This window comes from Strigops habroptila, chromosome 3, assembly GCF_004027225.2.
Source record: "Strigops habroptila isolate Jane chromosome 3, bStrHab1.2.pri, whole genome shotgun sequence".
Classification (NCBI taxonomy): Eukaryota; Metazoa; Chordata; class Aves; order Psittaciformes; family Psittacidae; genus Strigops; species Strigops habroptila.
This window is the reverse complement of record NC_044279.2, coordinates 38,881,060-38,893,167: the sequence shown is the minus strand read 5'-3', so window position 1 is coordinate 38,893,167 and position 12,108 is coordinate 38,881,060.

The following is a 12,108-nucleotide window of genomic DNA, read 5'->3' as shown; positions in this document are numbered from 1 at the left end:
AATGCGAATCAATTGAATGGGGTCTTTGAATGTAGAATACCAGTTATTGATTAAAAAAAAATATTCTGAATGCATCAGCAGCACTTTAACCAATGTTTAAACTACGTGAAAATGTCCTCCCTAGTAATTCTAGATTCCAGTCATTCAAGCTACATGTGGGTCACTCTTGATTTCCAGGGTGTTTGCAATTTCTTTTAGCATCAAAATATGTTACCAATTCATCTGATCATTTCATGGGTCTAAGAACACGCTACCAGGTATCCTGTAAAGCTGCTCACCTCACGGAAAAGTATTTTAGAATCACTTTAAGGATTTTTCTTTTTCCTTAATGCCTTGATACTATTTTAAGTTTGTCTCTGCAAGTAAACTCCTGCCCGCTATCGCCCTTAGTAATACTGATCCCATAGGCACACATCTCAGAAGAAATAAAAATATTATAGCTAGTCTGGTTATAAAGGTCTAGAAATTAGTCTGATGCAATTTATTTCATTATGTTGTAAGCTTCAGACCAGCAGTCTACTGCATAGTCATGGCTGCTACTTTCTTGTTAGAAAACTGTTGATCTGACCACTCATAACTTGGATCTTAAAAGGAGTTTCATGATTAAGATGGTTTTGTTGAGAATTCATACTCATCAAAGTGGCAAGATTTAACCCTTGTTCATATAAAACTCTTTATCACTAAACCATATTATTTCATACAATTTTTTTACACAATAAGAACAGAGCAATCAATAGAAAAGGCATAAAAATTAAGCAATCAAAACATTCCAGTAGAAAACTCATTCAGTATATAATTGCTTGTGTTATATCTCTTACCAGCATGACTAATAACTGAAAAGATTTCAGCTTTTAGTTCATTTGAATTCCTTATTCCTTAGAGAATAAAATTAATTAACTACATTTTGATCACAATTATTCTCCTTGAGATTCTGGAACTGTGATAAGTAGACGACCTACGTCTTGTTCATTGTCTTTAAAACTTAACTTTTGATGTGGGATGGGGACAATGAACCATCTTTGCTGCTATACAGCTTTAAGGCTTTTCACAAAATAAAATTTAACTGACAATAAAGGAAGCGTGCTCCTAATTAAAATAGTATTGATTCAGCATATGGTATTTTGCCTTTGGTTTTCACTTTTTATTAGCCAAGTTGTCACTTTTCTCTTTAGTGCCACCTTGTGGGTCAGCCAGTTATAAAAGCACACAAATCTCTGGCTGCACTAAAAATAGGATCTGGCGTTCAGAGCATCGTGGGGAGGGGGGGAGGTTGTGGTTTGTGGGTTTTAGGGCGTCTTTTCTCAGAAAAGACAAAAAGCAAAAATGTACAGAGAAAATGTTTGCTATACATTTATAATAGGTATGCAAGAAGACAGAACAATCTCTCTGGGATTGAAAGTAATGCGATCTACAGAAAAAAAATCAATGCTCATTTACAGGATAATCATCAAACTTATCTTGGAAAATGTAAGTGGCAAGCTCTGACTTATGTGATTTTTGCCACAAGGAGAATGCCTCTGTATCTTAGTGCCATTAGTTTTGCAACAGCTTTCCAAGAGAAGTAAAGCTAGGTAATTGTAAATTCCCATTAATCCCACTTTCAGAAAAGATGTATGATCAGAATCAACATCATAGCTTACTTGCTTGTGAAATTCAGGGTGGATTTGCACACAGCAGCTTCAGATTCTGCTGATGATAAAGCACAGGCATTCAAAAACGTATATAAAAAATTAAGTGTCAGAGGACATATGTACTGCAATGGACATTCAGATCAAGACTTGGCTGGAGTGTAGTCACAGTACATGTTCTCTAATACAGTGCTAATAACTCAGCTGTCCCCTAACCTCACAGAACTGCACAAACACATCCTCATACATTACTGGGAGGAACTGTGGACAGTGGAATTATATTCCATTTGTCTTCTTGAAAGGAGCAGAGAGAATGTTTCCAATGTTTCTAATTTTTAAAGAGCCCTTTTTGTTACTTTTCTTCATGCCTACAGCTTTGGAAGCTAGGACAAAGAAGGTTTTATACATTATAAGCCCCCAAACAAAACTTCTTCATTTTATTCTGCGTACACATTAAAAGCAACAAATCGTTTCTAAGATTACAAATTCTGGTTTTTAGCTAGGCAGCATCTTTGCATTCTCTCTTACTAAATACAGACTTACAAAGTCATCCTTGAAAATGTCTTAAGCTAAATCAGATAGTCCTATATCAGGTTATCTTGCTGGTAAGGAGAGGGGTAATTTTTAGTGGTAACTCTTGGGTTTTACTGAAATTAGATTTTATTCCTTTAGATATATGATCAGAACGAGTGATAGAGAATATAAGATAGTGGAAAATGCCATTTCCCATGTTCAGATATAGCTATTATTTAGATAGAAAGAGACTAGGGAGCTGCAAAGAAGCACATGCCACAGCAGCCATTGAAGTTCAGTAAAATTCCTCAAGGATGAGAAGCCCAGTAAACTCCCCTGCATATATACCCTACCACCAAGTAGGTAAGCATCTTTGAGTCTCAGTTCAGCTCAAGCAAACAGAATAAAGTAGGAAAGATGGTCCAACAGACAGCTCACTAGCCCAGACTGCAAAAAACTCAGCAGCTGACTTCCTCGTACAGCCACAGCCTTCTTCCACAAGCCCTGTATTCCTGTACCCCTTTGTTAGCTTTACCCCTCCAAACAATGGAGAAGCCTTTGAGGAAAAGAGCTGTTAATGACTGTATGGCATTTGGATGCTACACCCCATGGAGATACTGAGGTAGCAGTGGCTGGCATAGCCGACCACGTTCCAGAACTTGTGAGCTGAACAGCCACCCACTGGAAAACACTGATGGGCAAATGCTTCTCTACTGAGAAGACAGAAGGGGGGAAAAGTAATTGCAATAAGGTTGAGTGAAGAATGACACACAACAAGCGAGAGAGCTTTCACCCTGTGCTCACATCTCAGCAGTTGCTCAGGATACAGCTATAGAAACAGCTGTCTCTGCAGGACTCCACCATGCATCAATTATTCTTATCACTCTTTCCCCACCTTTTCCCACCCAAACCTTCACATAGACCAGACTATGATCAGTTACCAGGTACTTCTACATAGTTGCCAGCAGCAGAAGACATGCACTGGCAATCTGCCTCCCTGAAAATTGCACTTACTGGGCAGAGGAATGGCCACACACTTAAAAATAGACTTTGGATATTTGTTTGTTTAGGTTGTTCTGGGGGTTTGTTTCTTTCCCTTTTTTTTTTTTTTTTACAGTCTTGAAATCCTGAAATGCTGCAAAAGCATCTGATGAAATTTAAGTGGGGAGAGTGAGTGTAATGACATAAAACAAATACTCAAGTAATGAGATACCCAGGACTGCAACTGTTACTTATGCAGAATGTCCTTGTGTTTTTTGGGGGGGAAGTATTTAATAGAACTGAGTTCCATTTTCCACAAGAGGTTTTTAGCCTCTGCTGCATCAGAAACAACATACATGCACCACAAGCTATGCTTCTGCCAGGCCTAGCCCCCTAACACACACATCAAGCTTAATGCCCCTCAGCCCCAGCTGGTCAGCAGCCCGGCTATCTCACCAGCAGCTATGCTCCCAACTAGCCAGGTCCCACAAGTCAAAGTGTGATGACACCCAGACCTCAATTTTGAAGGGATGTGGCCATCTTGCCTGCCCCACTCCTCAGACAGACATTTACTCACGTACCTCCCTTCCTGAAGAAGCAGCTCAATTTACTTTTGTAAAGTTATGTACATAAATAATTTCATATGCTTTTGTTTGAAATGCAAGTTCTCCAGATCCCAGGAAATTCCTGTTTTAACACTCCATGCACATGCAGATGGCAAACTTAATTTTCCTAGACCTCAAGACAGAGAAGACTGGCAGTGTCACCCTGCTTTAGTAAACACCAGAGCCTTGCTTTTGCAGTATTTTTAGTTACACTGATGGGGAAGTATCTGTATATCTATATAGCATAGCATCACCTGGAAAAGCTGTGATCCAGAGGGGCTGAAGGAATTTAGCTGCTTTAAACACCATGCTGTTTAAACTGTTCCAACACATTTTTCAGCAAGATCACCTGTGTGAAACCAAGTGCCACACAGATGCCACAGGCAGATGAGCACAGGGAGAGCCCATGACGCCTCAGGCCATCAAGGCAGAGATGCTCAGGAATTAAGGGTAGCCCCAGGGTCTCTGCACAGCACCGAGCTGTACTGCACAGCTGAATTCCACCAAGGCAGCAGAAGCTTGTTGCAAGTGCTTGCAATGAAGTCAAGCAACCCTGTGCCTTGCCACCCTATACAACCATAAGGGAGCAAATCCCCACAAATAATGAACAGCTCATAGTCACATCCTACAGATGCAAGGGACTGGAAACTCAGCTCTGAGCCCTTACCCTAGCTTCAGACCCTCTAGCCGAGCCCATTGAGGTGGGAGCAGAGATGTCCAGAGATGCTTTTTCCTGACAGCTCTAGAAAAAGCAGTAGCAGATCATCCTTCCCTATCTCCTCCTTTGCAACTTCCTAGTTTCCTGTTTGACAGTTTTCCTCTCCACATATTGCTTTTTCCACCACTCCTTTCAGCCTGTATCTCTGAAGCCTTTCCAGGGTAGCCTGCAGCCTCACCACTTGCTGCCCCATGGTGCCCAGGTAGCCATTTCTTACAGCAGCTGCTTCAGATCCACAGCTTGATCTCAGCTAGGGGAGGCAATTAAGCCATTCATTAACCCTTCACTGAGCTGTGGGCAGGCACAGTGTACTCACTCTGTCTCAATATCTGAAGGCAGGAGTAGCATCTGGTCTGCATATGGACCAGCGCTAAGGATGCCAGGTGCCAAAGGGCTTTATAGACACATCTTTATCAGCGGAAGCAAGGTTGAACCTGGATGAGATTTTGGAAGGAGGGCTCTTTCCATGAATATCCCTTTGTCCTCCCCTCTTCCCTGATGCCTTCTGCTTCAATCACTTTATCCTGCTTTAACTCCCCTGTCAATCCCCAGACATCTCACCTCAGTTTTAGTCACCATTCCTCAGACTCCTCATTGCAACATTGCTCTCCTAGAACACCTCAGTGTTGAAAATAATGACACCACATTTACAAATATAATTTTTATATGAGATTCCCAATAAGATCTCAGATCCCACAATGAGAGCCTAACAGTCTCTGTACAGCTAAAATATAGCAAAGCAAACCTTTTTTCCTGTAGTTTTGGTTCTGAAATGCATCACAGCAGAGGACAGTTTCAATATGAGCAGAAAACGCTGCTCAGTTGTAAAGCCTCTCAGAATTAACTTTCTCAAAAAGTACTTTTAAGGCCGACAAATCATGTGCAAGGTCTTTTCCCAAAGGAGAATTTTTCTTGGATTCATTTAGTAGTTGAAGGTTGTGTCATATGTCACTGGAAAGGTAATTTTTCCTAGTTTATGAAAAATGCCATGAATTTGACTTTGCTGTCACAGGGGAATAATGATATCTATACAGGTAATAAACTGGCACACAGATATTGTTGTTCATAGCTTTGCAAGAAGTATATAATTTTATAGCGGACAATAGGAAGTAACAGGATGAATTAATATCAGATATGCAATTTATTTATATAGTGTCTACCTGACTTTGGTTTCCAACATTTTTAATATTCTTTTAAATATTAATAAAGCATAACAAACACAAGATGATTTTAGAAGAGCTAATGTACAGCTCTGTAAATTCAGTAAACGATGGCTATTAATGTTGTCTTTTGTCTTCCAGACAGAAAATCAAAGCTATTTAAATTAAAGGATGCTTATAAAATCAATGTATGTTGATAAGGTGCGCACATTAACGATAATGTTTGCAAACATGCTTTGTAACTTGTGTATATAATCTTCTCTTTCTGGATAGATGGCCACATTAGCTGGCATCATCAAGAGCTCCTTAAATTAATTTTTTCCTTTGTTTTCTTTAAATTATTAGTTTTTAAGTCTGTATAGCAGAAGTCTGGGGCAGGCTATAGCGGTGCAGGTGTTACAGCACACAACTGCATGTGCATTCAGATGAGTGAGATATATCCATACAGCCTGTTTGTCCTGGGCCGAGGAAGCTTCCTGGTCTGTAGTACTGAGCCTGGATTTGGACACAGGCAGGCCCCGCAGCTGGGACTGGCCAGCCTTGGCCGCACTGCCAGGCAGCAACCACTGCCAGCTCCTGCCTCCCAGCTGAGACCCCCACCTGCCCGAGGGCTGCTTCCCAACACAATGCCCCAGGAGGCTGGTCACAACCACATGGTTGGGATATAGAGCGGCAAGCCAGGCCCCCACAGCTTTGCTGGAGGCAGCTGGTTGCCGTTCCTGTAGCATGCGAGTCCCATGGAAAAAGCACTGGAGATCTTGTTTCCCGAGCTGGTTTGAGTCCAGGCTGAGGGGAATCAAGTGTTGAGTTTCTGGCTGGGTGGAAAACAGGCAAGTGAGAGCACAAACAAAGGCTGAAACTATGATCAAATGTGCAAAGTAGGATGAGCTTTAGTTTCGGAAGTGATTATTGAAATCCTGTGTATGTGGTGTACTGAATGCACATCTTTGGCTTATGACAGCTACAGTGGAGATTTAACAATATCTAAAGAAACAAGAATAAACTGGTGATTATTATTATCATCATCATTATTAATTATGACTATTCCTATTCCTATTCCTATTACTATTACTATTACTATTATCTACTCAGCGTGTCCACACTTGCACCCCTGTTGTCTAATTAAAACCAGTTAGAGAATTAGCCACGACAGCTATTTGTTTCACGTGGGGTGGTCTAGCTAAACCTTGTAGGTGGTCCCATAAGCCTCAGCCTTAACTTTTAGCATATTTATCTGTGGTCTATCCAGATGAAAATTTCCCCACACACTTACTTCCAACCAATTCAGACGTGTGAGACTTCCAATGCAGAACATTCGTTGTGAGGCTCCCTGCTATCAAAAATATACTGGAAGGGCTGAAAATAGAGTGAAACGGCCTTTTGCCCACTGGTAAGTCATTGAATCAGAAGGAATCTTAAATATCTTGGGAAACCACCTTGACAGAATCAAAACAAAGTACATACAAGGCGTTGTTGCGCAAGAAAAGGAGCTTTGTTGGCTATGGGGAATGCCACTGCAAGATGTAATTACCAGGGGTGTACACAGAAAAGCATTGGGACTGCGGTAGGCCCCCAGAGCAGGAACATCCCAGCAAGTTCTGGGGAGGGCTCCAGCCCAAACTCGTAGCAGCTAAATACAACAGATATAACCTTATTTCCACGTAGAACCTGGGTTTTTTTTCAGCTTTTGAGTGGGCTGAAGCCCCTTTTACTCCAAAGAAAATGTTTCCCAAATAAAAACTATCAGAATGGATCTCCTGAAAAGCTTTTCTCATATCAATAATTCCACCTTAGAAAAACCATAAAAGGTCTATTTATCTGTGGTCATATCTTGGCAACAATTACTGGAAATATCTGAAACACAATATACATTTTTTGGTGAGGTATGCAGGAACAAAGACCTGTGTTCCAATGTCATTACAAAAGCTTAAGATTTTTACATCTAGAGTAACCAGGAATGCTCCATTGTCTCCCAGACTTGAACCCAGACACACCAGCAAAATACCAGATCTCACTTTCAAAGGGACCATTTGACAGGAAAGTTGAATCAGCCTTTCTCTCCTTGGTGAGGTGCCTAATGAGGTACAGAAAAAAGGGATACACCTGTTTAGAAGCCAGCTGAGCCAAAAGGCTTTTTACAGAAATAGAAGGGGGTGCTCACTAACAATGAGAACCTGAATCATTATTGTCAGGACCTTGCCTGGGTGGCAGGAGCAAGGGCACAATGGAAAAGTCGCAGCCACATAATCAATGCCACATCTAAGGAATACCATAGGCTGCAGTTTATTTCATTGTTATCTTCTTGTACTGCCTCCACAAACTGAATATAAATATAATATTCATAATCAAGAGAGTACTTTACCCAGTTCCAAATAGTGAAAATAATTTCTTGTAAATGGCTTCTTGCTTAATAAACAATAATCAAGGAAATTATGTAAAATATCTTACCAGGCAGAATATGCTCAGAACAATGAAAACAAAGCATCCTTCTGGTTTCTGTGACAATAATCCTGAAGGCCACCATTTCCAACTGATGTAAGACCTGTCACTTACACAGTAACCACTATATTAAGTTTCAAATTCATCCATCATGTGTTAATATGCATTCCTACGGCAGATGAAAAGTTCAAAGTCAATCTGAGCTTTGCCAGTGGCTCTAAAATGAGTAGTCATGCACAGAACTTCATATAATGACATTTAAAGTTTGCACAGATGCACCCATCTCACATACACTTTAAATCTTTTATTTAAAAGGAATTGAGCAGAAGTATGAACTATTTCATACATTTTCCCAAGACTGCTGCAGGAAAGAGCAGAATGTTTAAAGTGAAAACACACTTTCCACAAACCAGGAAAGGATTTACATTGCGTGACACCATGAAAGTCTCTATGGACGAAGCAGAATTTTTGTAATGATAATTGTATTTAACATTCAATTATAGTTACATTACTGAATGTAACTGTACATTCAGTTACAATTTGTGTGCTTCTTACTTGGGGTAGAAAGTAGATATAGTAGAGTAGAAGGGAGAATCAGACTGTGTCAGATTTAATATATATAAAGGTTTTAATATAAAATGGCTCCAGTCTTGGTTAGGACTTCCTGGAGCTACTGTATGCATGTATGTAAGTTAATAATACTAAGGAAAAAGAAAGCAAACCAGTAGTACCATTCATTTTTCATGAGTTGAAGAATTTCCTCTTCTGTGCCTTTGTATTTGGTCCTTCATACACTTTTTCTGAATAGCTGAGTGGATTATCCATTTCCATTAATTTTCTAATTTTATCTGTCAAATATACTCTCCAATTTCCTTATCTTTTTAATAAGACTATGCATGAAAATACAGCTCACTGGAAATTGCTTCTTGAGGATGCTATAATAGATGTTTGTCAGGTATATTATATGAAAAAGGCTTTGTTTATTTTCTCCATGTAAACTGACACAATTAGGATACTATGAATTAGAATATAATTTGTGTCTTGTGTTTCCTGAGGTCCTCTGAAGGAGCTGAACACTGTGTAACTCTACTTTCCCCTAAGCATGGCATCTGCCATTTTTTTCTGAAACAGTTATTATAATTTTACTGTTGAAAAATATTTTACAGGACAAGTATTTTCCCCTCAACAAGGTTAAACCTTATTAGCCTTTGGTAATGGTCTTTTCTAAAGGGTAATTAATGTGTGATCATCAACTGCTCCAAGGAAACTGGACAGTGTTTTTAATGTGTAACTAAATCGCATAAAATACCCTTCATCTTTGTGAGCAGATGTCTCATCAGTGTGTGTTTCATTAGCTGTCAGCACCCCAGATATGTCAGCGGGCCATCGATCATCCTCTGGCATGGGCTATCTGAAGCCCTTAAGATGGACAACTTCTCAACTGAGCTGGTTTTGAAAGCCAAAATAGCGATTATGCACGTCTTACAGATTTCAGTAGTAATGATGCACAGACTGCTGGAAATTGCACTAAACCGCCTTTGAATGGTAGGAAGGACAAGTGGCACTAGTCAAGTCGTTCTGCATAGCTACTTGGTCCAAAACCTTGTGCATCGGAGGAGACTTATTGTAAACTGATTGTTGTCATGTTGCCCTGGCAATTAGTGTTGTAGGCTTGGTCTGATTGTAGGAGGGCAAGCGTGAGTCATGCAGTTGGACCCATCAAACTACACAAGGAGTTCACGGCACTCAGTGCTTAGTCTGATCAGTGAGGAGTGAAGATCAAAACTGTCCTCAGCATGACTGACTCCCAGGTCAGGTGTTTGGAAAGGGGATGATGCCCTATGGAGAGCAACCCTGCTCATTTATCTGGGCTACCAAAGCTTTAAGTGCCTCTGAACACACTGACAAAGTATGGGGACTCACTCTTTTCTTGGCTGTTGTGACTCCAATCCACTGAGCTGGAAGAAAATTGATAGTAAGTTTCTTTTACTTTTTAGAAAAAACCTCTATGTAATTATGCTGGCATCCCTGGAGAATAATATTTCAGTGTTATAAACTATCTCAGAAATCTGAGGTTTTGAGCCAGTTCCAATATTGGACTTTTACAACACCCACATCCGCCTACCCCTTTGTCTGCTTGATACAGTGGCTGAAAAGCAGAGTAGGAAGGTAGAAACAACCGCTATTTACTTTGCTTAGTCTTAACTGATTTTTTTTCTTCTTTATTGTCTCTCTTTCAAATGACTTTTTCACAACTCTATGGTATGAGAAGCCACTTTTGCAACTTTACACTATCTCACTACTTCATTCTTTGCCCCCCTACTCTCCCCCTTTTGTAACATACATTACACAAGTAATGTGCATCACGGAATATTAGGCAGTTCTCTGCTTCTTTGTCAGACTAAAGAATTATATACTTTTTCAATTTATTTTCAATGGCAGCTAGAAAATGACAGCAATATTTGATTTTTACTATATAAAGTGAATGGTAATGGCTCATCAGCTGATTTATTTATTTCTGTTCTTTCCACACACTGCTATGTTACTTGTAAAATACTAGTGTGGTTTAGCTTGGAAGGACTATACTTGACTATAAAATGTCCTCTGCTTTTGAAATTTTTAAAAATACAAATAAATAATGGTAATGTCTGGGGACAATAAACTTTTATAAAAGGCTTAAATCTACACATTCCTATTCCTTACAGATGTCTAAGAGTAAGGATGTGGGGAAAAGGATTTTTTACAGGGCTTCCAACAGAGAGGTTGCTCAATTTTCTTCAATTGTACAGATGTACATATTTCTTCAAATATGTACAGGTGATGAAAAGGAGCTAAACTGTTTCTTTTATATTTAAGAATTGTGTTAGAATTTTCTCTGTAATTTCCTTAATTTCAATCAAAATTATCTAACAGTCGTGAAAGGAAAAATGTATAAAATATAGAAAACAATTCTACTGCTAATGCATGGGTTGAGAGAAAAGGATCAGAGGAGGCTGTGGAGGGACATTACAATTACTTGTCAAAAACTTTTCTTGCACAAACAGTTACGTTTCTTCTTCTCATATGACAGCACCAAAGGTTACTTCTCTTCAACAGCTCTTTCAGAAGAGGTATTGATGACAACTATACTATGGTCAAAACTATAGATTTGCAGGTATACTGCCACTGTCAGCTCAGCAACGTTGTCATCTCTGTGCTCATGGGACTCTGGCCTGGATACCCGAAAGGGAATTTAGGTGCAGCCTACATGCTTAAACTCAAAAATGTGATGCAAAAAGGTTCATTGAAGCAGTTATTTCTGAAGAAGATTCATATCCATATCTCCAAAATAAACAATAACATAGCACTCTCCCCTTGCACATGGAGATGTGGCTTTCAATACCTCCAGAAGAGAGAAGGGTTGACCCTCTGTTTCACACATTTTGGCTAAAGGCTCTACCCGCTGGACTGTAAAATGCAGAGGGGTCCTTATGGTTTTAAGAAAAACAATGATTGAAAGAGCGACGTGATGTAAGATACGTGCCATTTGGACTCCCATGTCCCCCACAGTTCCTTACTATCCAACTCCACATTCTGACCTATTTCTCATGAGGTCTTTTGTACTATTCTGAGATTCTGAGATTCTAATATCCTTTTTATAGTAGAGTAGCCTGAGCAGCTATCCAGAGCATTCATACCTAGATATTTGCAAAGAGGGGGGTATTAACTGTTACATACTAGTTTCATGGCAATTTCAATTCATATATTACCCTTTTCCTAACCTGTTTTCTACTTATCACTTAGTGTTTGCACATGCATTTATGTCAGTTCCTTACTTACATGAATTAAAAGTTGGTGAATACTGCTGATCCCTGTTCACTAGCAAAGTTTTCACTAGTCTTCCCCTCACCCAGATGACAATGTGGTTCAGCTTAAAAATGTAAAGAGAACTCTATGCCCGGTGCTGAATGTAAAGAATAGTCTGAACAACAAATTTATGCTCGGATATCTCAAACATTTACTTTCAGGCTTAAATGGAAATTATAGCTAAAAACAATCATTCTCAAATGTGTAAATAAAGCACA